The sequence below is a fragment of the Vanessa cardui genome, chromosome 29 (genome assembly GCF_905220365.1).
Source record: "Vanessa cardui chromosome 29, ilVanCard2.1, whole genome shotgun sequence".
NCBI classification, from domain to species: Eukaryota; Metazoa; Arthropoda; class Insecta; order Lepidoptera; family Nymphalidae; genus Vanessa; species Vanessa cardui.
Genome location: NC_061151.1, coordinates 6,192,593 through 6,205,174, shown reverse-complemented (window position 1 = coordinate 6,205,174; position 12,582 = coordinate 6,192,593). Strand labels below are relative to the sequence as shown.

Sequence of the window (12,582 nt, the reverse complement as noted above, 5' to 3'; positions counted from 1 at the left end):
AAATCGTATTAAGATACCGAAGTACTTACTATTATTAATAATTACTGATTAATAGTTAAATATCATTAGTAATGAGACACGTACTTAATATTAAGAGAATTAATTATATCTTTCATTATAATATTGCAATTAGTTGTCGTACAATTCGAATTTACATAAAGTATAATATTTAAATATATTAATAAAGATTTGAAAAATAAAATAACATTTTACTATGAGTGGTTAAAGTGGGTTGAACATGGATTTCCTTTCACAAAGACCTTACCAAGATATATTGATACACCTAGCTGATTCCGCATCTTTGTCTGCGCTAGAATTTATCAAAAAAGTTGCTGTTGACGCCTAAGTTACTGATTATTACAACTATCTGCCAGTAAAAGTTTCATCAAAATCGGTCCAGCCATTCCAGAGATTAGCCGGAACAATTAGACGAAAATAAAAAAATAAAAATTGTGACATGTACAATGTATACACATATGCATTTAGTAAAAAGCAGTTATTTTAATATTACAAACAGACGCTCCAATTTTATTATACATATGCATAGATTACACACGTGTTGGTGACTATTGAGAAAATACTAAATCATTACACAGTCGGAATATTGTCTTTGTCATAACCTCATTGTCTATGATTCGTTCTATCTATTGTCTATTATCATTACATAGTATAGAACGAAGTCGCTTACCGCTGTCTGTCCTTATGTATGCTTAGATCTTGAAAATTACGCGACGGATTTTGATGCGGTTATTTTTAATAAATAGAGTGATTCCAGAGGAAGGTTTTTGTATATAATACATGGACAATATAGTAAAGAGACTGCTACTTTTAGAAGTTTTTAATGTGATGTCGTAAATAAATAAATTCTGTTGTATATTTAGTATCAGTATTGCACCCGTGCGAAGCCGTAGGTCACTAATATATTTCAGTACTACATGACGGTACCTTGGAGCTAAATATGCGTGAGCTAATGTCCTTCATATCCAATTAAAGATCATGTTTTTTGTTTATTGTATAGGTTGGTGGACGAGCATATGAGCCACCTAATGGTAAGTAGTCACCATCGCCCATAGACAATGACTTTGTAAGAAATATTAACTATTCCTTACATCGTCAATGTGCCACCAACCTTGGGAACTAAGATGTTATGTCCCTTGTGTCTGTAGTTATACTGGCATGTACAGTTAGGATGGCCTTACTCTGACTAGTGACAAATGTGGTGGGTAAGATCATCTTTGCTTCCAGAGGTAAGCTATACCGATCCACTGGCCAAACATTGCATGGAAGGGACAAGTACAAGAGACATAACAGCTGAGTTTTCAAGGTTTTTGAGCGTTGGCGATATTATAGGGAATGATTAATATTTCTTCTTAATACGATTTATATATTTGGTTATTTTTAAATAAGTATTAAATACTTCTTAATCTTTTATTTTTAATAGAATCAGATTCGAGAAAATCTCCATCTGTGGTCATACATAACAATAATATTGTATTACCAGATTTGTATTTTATATACTGGCCACATTTTACCATTTTGACATAATGTGATGTAAAATTAAGTCAGACAAAGTACATTAAGCACTACATTGACAGACGTTATTTGTTAATGGAAAATTATTGTTAATAACCCTTGTTTTTAAATAATAAAAATACCACAACTTGTGATTTGTAGTTGAAACTTTATTACATACATGAATCGCCTCATTGCCTCCTCTGAGGAAGAGCTGGTTTATTTTTTGCCCAGAAGATCGGAATTCCGATTCAACGGGGAAATGCTACAAGTATTCTTGACACAATTCCGCGAGGTCATAATTTGTACAGTAAGTTATAGTTATTGTTAATATATAAATGAGGCCTTAATGTAAATAATCCATAAATAAATATCTTTACTTAATTTTTAAACTATAAAATACAATTATTACTACCAAGTCCCAACAAACGTGACGTATGTATAAAATTAATTATAAATATATAATTTAATTAGTAAATTATCCATTATGAACATGTGTTAATAGGTATTTTCTACAGATGTTTTTAATCTATACATCTTTTCTATATAAAGTTCATTTTACTTGATGGTGGTATTTGGTCTTTTTAGAAGTTATTTCAAAAATTATACCACTTACATACTTTGTTTATTTTAGTATGATAATATAAATATATCACTGTTCACACTAACCGTTTAATCAAAACATTGCAGTATTTTTAAAAACGTATAAATAGTTTCAAAGATTATTTTCTACATCCAAACATACAAACTTTACTTTTTTACAATATATATTGTAAATTCTGTTTACTCAAATGTATCATAATTGGTTCAAAAATCAAACATAATTGTATAAATGAAATTATCATAATAATAAATTAAAGCGTAACTAATAATAGAACCAAAGAGTATTTATATATTAAAATTATTTAAATACCAGACTGTAAAAATTAACACGTTAATCACGTAACACAAAAAAAAAACAAACTTGTCACTATCACAACAAGACGCTTAGTTTTCCCGCCCGTTTATTGTCAAATGTCAAATATTTATAAAGTATTACGGTGTGGAACGCACGTACGTTCCCTGTGGTGTGTTTCGCGCGACTGACTGTTTAGTTATAAATAAATATTGTGTCGCATTTTTATCAAACTGTTATCAATGACTTAGGAAATATGTGAATCGTAATGCATTATTCCTTGATATCATTATAAGCAATGTTTTTGTGTTAAGTCTAACTAATTCACAATCAAAAATATACTTTATTCAAGTGAACGCGTAAATATACATAATCAATATGTTAGTGTTGAATTAGTTTAATGCTACCACCGTTACGTACGACAAGAAGATTCTATCGAAAAACTGGTAAGTAGTTAAAATACAGAATATGTCATTAAATAACAATTAAATTTATATATACGCTGTCTATAAATCATTAATTAAGTACAGTATTATAAAACATAGAGGAAGTAGTTTTATTTTTCTTTTATTAATAAAGGAGAACTCTCTTTGGTATGTTAACGAATATTTGTGTAATAGATTTTTTTTTGTTTACTATATTTAATATAGTTGTGAAGATAACGAGTTTTAACCAAGCGTGGTACGATTGAAATTCATGTGTTTTATGTGTTAAACACATATTATTACTTTGAACTCATAAGTTGAAAGCACGCGTTTCATGTGATATACCTAGGTCAGCGGAGAAGACACCAATGCCCATGGACATACAAGATATATTAACCATCCCTTACAATGCCAATATCCGACCAACATCAACAACCACTTTGTGGAACCAGCTTTCGCCGGTGGTTTTTCCGAACCGATACGACATGGGAACCTTCAAGAAAAGAGCGTACTCCTTTCTTAAAGGCCGGCAACGCACCTGCAAGCCCCCTGCCGTTGCAGACGTCCATGGGCGGTGGTAGTCACTTTCCATCAGAGCCTCCTGCTCGTTTGCCACCTATTACATAAAAAAAATGGAACTTTGTTAATTCCCTTGTGTCTGCAGTTATACAGACCCGAATCCCAATACAAAAATCTATACTTAATATTATAAATGTGAAAGTAACTCTGTCTGTGTGTCGCTCTTTCACTGGCGAACCATTGAAGAGCGTTTGATGAAATTTGGAGTTTCTGGAAGGACATAGGCTACTTTTTTGCCTGACACATGATAACAACAACAACAGCCTGTAAATTCCCACTGCTGGGCTAAAGGCCTCCTCTCCCTTTGAGAAGGTTTGTAACATATTCCACCACGCTGTTCCAATGCGGTTTGGTGGAATCCACATGTGGCAGAATTTCTATGAAATTTGTCACATGCAGGTTTCCTCACGATGTTTTCCTTCACCGCTGAGCACGAGATGAATTATAAAGACAAATTAAGCACATGAAACAGCGGTGCTTGCCTGGGTTTGAACCCGCAATCATCGGTTAAGATGCACGCGTCTCGACAACCAACACCCTAAAACGCGAGGGAAGACACGGACAACAACTAGTACTATATATTTCTCCTGTGGTACAACTGATGGTACCCAAACGAGTTCGCAACTACCTACCATTTGAATATGATCTTTATCAATTATAACAATGAATATATAAATATTTGATTATGTTTTATATGTATTGAATATTTTAATAATAGAGTTAACAGAGCATAAACATTGTTTAAATATTGATACTTTAAATCACACGTCACAATTCGTTTAAATAAAGTTCCAGGAGTATAATAGTGGCGTGTGACGTTGTTTCGACATTTTCTTTTACCCACTAATCATCATTACATAGTATAAAACAAAGTCGCTTATATCCTGCTAGGCATATGACTCCACTCCACCTGATGGTAAGTGGAAATGGAATCCAAACGCGAAGAAGACTAGTACGCATAGCAAGAATGAGCTGCACTAGTCACCCTCGCCATGACGGCCCGCAAGATGCCATTTCACGCCTCGTTTGAAGGCAACCAGGTTATAAGAGGAGGGGAACACGTGTGCTGGTAAAGAGTTCCACTTTTTGGTAAAGAAAAGAGTTGCTAAATTTCATTGTGCGCGTTGGGATAGATGTCACAGTTAGGCGATGACATCGCGAGCCAGCACGCGTGGATCTGTGAAGGAAAGGGGAAGCAGGTATAAGAGAGTATAATTCCTCAGAGCACTCGCCGTGATACAGTCGATAGAAAACGCTCAGCGCCGCGATTTCTCGGCGCAAGCGTAAATTTGGTTATTTTTAATTAATGTCGTAAATAAACACATGTTCTGCGGGTACACTGCAAATTCTGGCTGAACCCTGCGCAATAGATCAAAATCATGTGCTACAGTATTATAGGTACATCTTAAAAAGGTATTCAAACAGGTAGGGTATATAGGTAAGGTAAAGGTATATTTCTTAGGGATAACCCAAAATAACCAATTTCATCCTTTACTTTTTACGAGAAATAACGGTTTATTTGGATAACAATTGTAGCACAGCATTAATCCTTATCCAATCGCTATACATCAGTACTCAATATTGTTGTCTTCCGGTTTGAAGGGTGAGTGAGCTAGTGTTACTACAGACACAAGGGACATCTTAGTTCCCAAGGTTGGTGGCGCACTGACAACGTAAGGCATAGTTAATATTTCTTACAGCGTCATTGTCAATGGGTGATGTTGACCACTTACCATCAGGTGACCCATACGCTCGTCCGCCAACCTATTCCATAAAAAAAAGTACCTTAAACACATCGTGAATTTTATATAGAACGATATCTTTTGCTACCATTTTCAGTAGACATCATATAAATACATTTATAAATTAATTTGAATATTTTATTATTAGATTTAGTATTGGAAACTTTTAAAACAGTAGTTAATAACTATTATAATTTGAACATATTATGTTTAACTCATCAGATTTTCTGTTATGGTAGGGAATGTTCTTTCATGCGGCGGCCCCAGGGCAGTTGCTCCGGTCGCCCTATCCTGAAACCGCCCATGCCGCACGGAAGACGCATACGAGAAGTATTAGACCTGGCTCCGCATTGAACATGTTTAATAGTGCTGCTGACTTCCAAAAAGGATATATTAATTTAAATAATTGTATTAACTAACATGACTTTGTATTTTTTAAATGTTGAAAAAGAGTTTCTTGCCGGTTCTTCTCGGTGGAACCTACATTCCGAACCGGTGGTAGCTTCACTTAATTGTAAAATGACGATTCAAAAGTGCTCATAAAAGCCTAGTCGAATAGAGTTTATTTTCATTGATTTTTTCATGTAACATTGATGCCTTTGTTATTATAAATATATTTTTAAATTTTTCAAAAGAAATAAATGGAGGAAATCCTTCGAAAAACAAAACATATATAAGGTTAAGTATATAAACAAACATAAACATATAATTTCGTCATAAACTTTGTGTATACAAACGTATCAATTCAAGGTTTGTATAAAACATTGAAATTTGATTACGCCTTTACTAAAGTTTTACTTCGAAAATATTCCATAAACAGACAGCCTCAGTAACTTCCTTAAATACTAGCATCTTGCCCCGGTTTTGCCTTTGAGTTTAGATATAATAGCTGACATGAGTCGTCATATGGACTCACCTTCAGCCATATTTTGTATTGTTTTCATTTTGTCATAATGATTGGATGATGAGAGTGTTTGTCGCTTCTAGTTTATCTGTATTGCTCGCATGAGCACGCGTGAGCGCTGACAATAAACACACTGCAAGCATTTCAAGAATATAGAAATACTTTTATATCACAAGAATTTATACACAGATTACAGTTATAAAGGACTTACAATTACATAATATATATTAAATATACTTATATTTTGCTTTCCCTATTTTTATTTCGTTTCTTGTTTTTTTTTTTAATATTATTTCTTCACATGAATAAAATACGGTGACTGGTACACGGTAAAGTTTATAAAACTTATGCTGTTCTATAATAATTTGCTGCTATTTTGTATCATGATAAATGAATAAATAAAAAAATGACAAGTGGATGGCCAATCAGCGATAAGCAGCTCGTAACGGACCAATCACATGCAGCCCTTCGTTAATTCCTACAAAGAGATCTAAATAAGTATTGCACAGGTCAAAATTGTGCTAAAGACTCCTACTATACAGCTTCGATAGTTTTACATACTAGCTGTGACCGCGACTTCTAGCGTGTTTGAATTTAACAAAAAAGTTTTGTTCAGATTGCAGATTTTACTTTAACTAATTAATCCTGTATTAGATAGCTTTTGTGTAGGTCGTTGGTAGGAGGCATTTGATGTGACGGCGAAGTGTTGGCAAGTGAGAACAGTATAGCAAAATATTTGTACATTGCTGCTTATTTATTATTATTATTTTTTTATTTTGCTGACTTTATTATTATTTTTTCCCTCAATTACTCCTTATTACATCAGCTATCTGCCATTGAAAGTCCCGTCAAAATCGGTGGAGCCATGCCGGAGATTAGCCCAGTCAAACAGACAAAATTTATAAAAATGTGATTTTGGTATGAAAGTGTTTATTTTAATATTACAAACAGACACTCCAATTTTAATATATACATATATAGACATTTAATATACACATGTATAGACTAGCAACCATCCGCTGTTTCGCCCGTAACTTTAAATACCTACTGTATGTTTTTATTCCTGACAAATCAAATTTTACAAATAAGCAAGATGTTACGTTCTTTTTTTTATTGTATAGATTGGCGGACGAGCAAATGGGCCACCTGATGGTAAGTGGTCACCATCACCCATAGACAATGACGTTGTAAGAAATATTATAAATATTTACTATTCCTTAAATCGACATTGTGCCTTTAGTTACACTGGCTCACTCACCCTTCAAACTGAAACCCAACAATACTGAGTACTGTTATTTGGCGGTAGAATAACTGATGAGTGGGTGGTACCTACCCAGACGGGCTTGCACAAAGCCCTACCACCAAATGAACGTAACAAACGAACAATCCAATTCATAACAATAGTTTGAAAACGTCAAGTTTAAGGTTTTAGTAGTGTTGATATAACTAAGGCTTTGTTATTTTAACATTTTCATTGTAAAAATATTTGCTTTCGTATAATAATCGTCAAAGTCAGCTGAATGTAATGATATGCTACTCATTTGCCCCATTTTTGCTTGTCCAAGGAAAGATTTGTTGGTTTATAATTACCCATAAGCTCTCACACGCGACTCTGCTCATTTTTAGGAATAGTTTGTCTTCAGTTGTGAGGAATAATAAACTATTTCCATACCCGGTCAGAGCTGAGATAGCCTAGTGGTTAGAACGCGTGCATCTTAACCGATGATTGCGGGTTCAAACCCGCCTACCGCCTACCGCCTAAACGCCTACCGCCAGTTCGCCACAGTAGCATGCGAAAGCGATCCTGTGGCGCCCGCCGAAAGATGGTACCGCTCTTTTTTTTTGTAGGTGTTCCGGTACACACTACTCGTTATTCCAGCGAGATAAAAACCCGCGATTTTTGGTACGCCATCTCGGCGTTAGAATAATATTAATTAAATATGCCTAAAGACAACTGTTTCTAGGCTGTCGCAAGCTTAGATTATTCGATAGCGTTTGATAAAAATTACACAGAAAATTTAAGAGATTAATTAAATTCGCCGTACTAGATAATCTCATATAATAAAACTCTTTATCTTTCAGTATTCAGTCAAGGATTTTCTGCTATAGATTACATTTTAGCTGTATTCTGTAAGAATAAAGTCGCAACTCACCACATAACACGACCATGAAATATCAGAATGTGATAAGCGACATTGATTATAATCATTATCATTACATAGTATAAAACAAACTCGCTTTCTCTGTCCCTATATTCCTATGTATACTTAAATCTTTAAAACTACGCAACGGATTTTGATGCGATTTTTTTTAATACATATAGTGATTCGAGCTGATATGGCCCAGTGGTTAGAATGGTGCATCTTAACCGATGATTTCGGATTCAAACCCAGGCATGCACCATTATATATATGTGCTTAATTTGTGTTTATAATTCATCTAGTGCTCGGCGGTGAAGGTAAACATCGTGAGGAAACCTGCACGTGTCTAATTTCATCCAACCGCATTGGAACAGCGTGGTGGAAGGTGTTCCAAACTCTCTTATTAATGGGAGAGGAGGCCTTAGCCCAGCAGTGGGAAATTTACCAGGCTGTTACTTTACTTTATTGGAGAGGAAGGTTTTTGTATTATGTACATGGACAATATATATATATCTTTTCTTTGTATTTTTAATGTGATAGGCGGCAAACGAGCAGGAGGCTCACCTGATGGAAAGTGACTACCACCGCCCATGGACATCTGCAACATCAGGGGGCTTACAGGTGCGTTGCCGGCCTTTGAGAAAGGAGTAGGCTCTTTTCTTGAATATTACAGTTACTAATAACGGTTTGTCTTGTTCACGAGAAATTCGTAGATAATGTCGAAATATCGAGCTTCATCGAACAACAGTAAAAAAACATGGTAAATATCGCAATTAATAACTGTAATATCAAAAATAGCCATGTTAATTTAAAATCTTATATGGACAATATTGTAAAGATATAATAATATTAGAATTTTCTAATGTGATATCGTATATATATATATATATATATATATATATATATTAGAATATATATTTTACCTGTGCGAAGCCGGGGCGGGTCGCTAGTAAATAAAATTTCTCGTATCAAAATGTCGTATCAACTTAAGCCGGTTGTCATTCGAATGATATACGAAGTGATTTCATGTATAATCTCACGGCTACTCTATCTCTTATCAGGCGTTCCTCAAGGTTCTCTTTTCGGTCCTCTTTTATTTATTCGTCATATCATTGATAGTTAAATTAAAACTCTTGAATACTAAACTAATAATTTAACTTAGTTATCACAGTAAAGCTTACATAATAATAAATATTTATTCTGTCGCAGTCTATGATATTTATTTTAATTCTTATCTGAATAACTTGATGGCGAATAGGATTACCGACTTGACAGTAATTGGTATTTGATTGTTTTACTGGTTTTAAATGTGATATGTGCCTCAGCGAAACAGCCGCGAATCGCTCGAGATAAGATTGTACAGCGGTGCCCGTTTTGCTCGATACTTGGCTGGGGCACTACCTTGCCCCCAGATATAACACAGTTTTTATTCATTCAGTCACAAAAAAATTGGAAAATTGGATTGAAAAATTTTAATTTTCTGTCTATTTATTCCGCATTCTTAGTTTAATGGTCAAAGGTACCTAAATTCGATAGAGTCAGTCACTAATTCCGGGTTAGTATTATATATATTTGTTGACATCTAGGTAGGATATACAAAAAAATAATCCTTCTTTACTGACATACTGTTTAAATAAAATGTTCGAAAATAGTACCTTGCCGGATCTTCTCTGTAAAATCTAATTTCCGAACTAACAAGTTGTGTTACTTGATTCAAAAGTGCTTTTTTGAGACTACTAGAATAAAGAATATTTTGATTCTGATGTCGTAGCTACCCAGAATTAAAAGGTAAAAAATTTCTTGTTCATTTCCATACCGACGCATTATATACCTATGCATGTTTGGAAATAATAATGTTACTGGTAACAAACCAATGATCATTGAAATATTCTATACCCTGATAAAGAAATATAGTTCTTGATTAAGCAAGTGGAATTTATTACTGTCAGGGGCTTACTGGTACCATAACTAAAATAAATTCAATATTCCAATATATATTCTTATTGTAAGGAATCTGTATAACATTTACACGTATAGATCAAATATTCAATGCTTAAATATATAAAAATATTAACTAAAACTAGTTACTGTAAAAATCATGACCGCGTGGAATGGTAACAAGAATGCTAGCAGTAATATAAATATATATAAGGAATGAGGAATTACATTGACCATATCCCAGAAATAAGTAAGGCATTCTTGTACTTCTGTTCAGATCAGAAATCGATCGTTATATGTCGAAAGAGTTATTAATAATTATAATATTTAAAAGACAAAACATCTAAATAAATACATTTTCACGTCGAATATCAATGTATTATTACAGTTATTCAATTAACAATTAAATTAACATGGTTTTTTTTTAGTTTGGAGCTCGATATTTCGAAATTATCTACAAATGTCTTATACACGAGACTGAAGTTTGTGGGTAGATGTTGATAATTTTAGAAGTGTCCATATTAGTTTCGCGAACAAGACATTCGTAATACCTCAGTCTATTATTTTATCTGACTCTTTAAGCTGTCTGTTGGCCATTAAGGAAAATCCTTTTCGTAGCAAATTAAGACTTTCTATCGTTTTTAAGATCAGAGAGGCCCTGTTGTCCTGTCATCAACAGGGTCTACAAGTTTTGCTCGTCTGGATTCCAAGTCATTCCGGTATTATTGGAAACGAGATGGCTGACTCATATGCAAAGACTGCTATTCAATCTGGCTCATCTGAGCATTTTGTCAATTCCGCTAGAGACTTGCTCAGTCTTGCGAAGGTTCAAATGGTTAAATCCTGGAGCTCTTTTTGGATTTCATCAAAATCAGTTAAGGGTAAGTATTACTCGGCGTTACAACCTGAAATTCCGAGGCGTCCTTGGTTTTCGTTTCTCAGGCACGCTGATCGTTGGGTCATTTCCACTATCTGTCGATTACGCCTCGGCCATTCCTGTACACCTATCCACCTAGCTAAGATAAGAGTTCGAGATCATTCGCTGTGTGAATGTGGCCTAGACGAAGGCTCCGCAACCCATATCTTGTTCCTTTGTCCTAAACTTCTTCATCCCATTTATGATGTTCTCCCTCCTAAAGTCCCTCGCCCTATAAATGTTGAATGTTTGTTGACGTTTGTGTTTAGTCCATTTTGTTCTTTTCTATGTAAATATATTAAATGCAATAAAATTAAGTTGTAAATAGTCCAATTGAGTGTGATATTTAAGTATATTATATAGTTTAGAGTACTAACAATTATTTTTACTGTACCTTTTCATTAACCCTTAATGTTTGTGTTGTTCTAGGTTAAGGATTAACAAGGAAATTACTACGACTATGCTAATCTTCAAAATTTAATTGAGTTTGTTTCCTCAACTGTACCAATCAATCTCTTTCGTGTCTTCTCCATCCTACGTGACATTGGCGAAATAATCTGTGCCTTGTCGGCACAACTAAAAGCCATTAAACCAAGAATTGAATTGAAAGACATTCGTAGATAATGTCCAAATATCACTCATACTAAATATTCCGTAATTAATAACTGTAATAATAAAAATACCAATGTTAATTTTAAAGTGGACAACTAAAGCACTTGTGTAATGGAAAATCAGAAGTAACGATGGCACAAACACCCAGACCCAAGACAACATAGAAAACTAATGAACTTTTTCTACATCGACTCGGGACGTGGCGTACCCATGAAAACCGGTACACACTACTCGACCACAATGGTCGTCGATATATAAAATGTATTATTTGATAGACAAGACTTACGGTTGTATGTTCTGACAGTGTCGTAAAGATTTCCTTAATCTGTGGTCCCAGAGACTGGCACTTCGTCTTAATAAACGCTTCTTGCGCATTTTCTGGGTCTGGAGGCAAAAAACTTACTTGATGGAAGAGATTTTTACAAGCTAATCGTAGTATTGCAAGATATTCAGTGTAAGGGTTAGCCAGTAACTATAGGCTCAAAGGAAGACCAAAGAGTCACTTGCAATCTATATGTGCTAGACTATCTGTCGATCGAGAATTTGCTCGCGTTGAAGAGGTTGTCGACTGGTTTTAGTATTTAAGTAACCCTTAAAGTTCCAACTTCGTGTAACTACAGGAACAAGGGACGTAATACTACATCTTAGTTATCCAGGCTGGTGATACATTGATGTTCTATGGATGGTGTTAATGTTTAGGCGATGGTGACCGTACCATCATTGCTCACCTTACATATTAAGTGATTTAAAAAAGAATCTATTATTAAAGATATTTTATATTGAAAAGAAAGTCAGATGTATCGTCCAAAAAATTATGTTCAAGTACTCACTGTGCGGTCAAGAATTAAAACACAACTATAATTTTATAATTAAAACGGATAGCAATGAAGGAGACTGGTGCGATTAAAACGATACAAG

General features: G+C 34.3%; 1 protein-coding gene across 1 annotated transcript in view; it reads right to left on the bottom strand.

Annotated features, from left to right (window-relative positions):
- The window catches only part of LOC124541819 (P protein-like), an 81,270-nt gene extending 78,681 nt beyond the window's left edge, over positions 1 to 2,589 (bottom strand). Inside the window, exon 1 of the mRNA XM_047119725.1 lies at positions 2,426 to 2,589. The gene's annotated coding sequence lies outside the window, so the exon portion shown is untranslated. The remainder of the gene's footprint in view (positions 1 to 2,425) is intronic.
- Between the last annotated feature and the right edge of the window lie 9,993 nt (positions 2,590 to 12,582).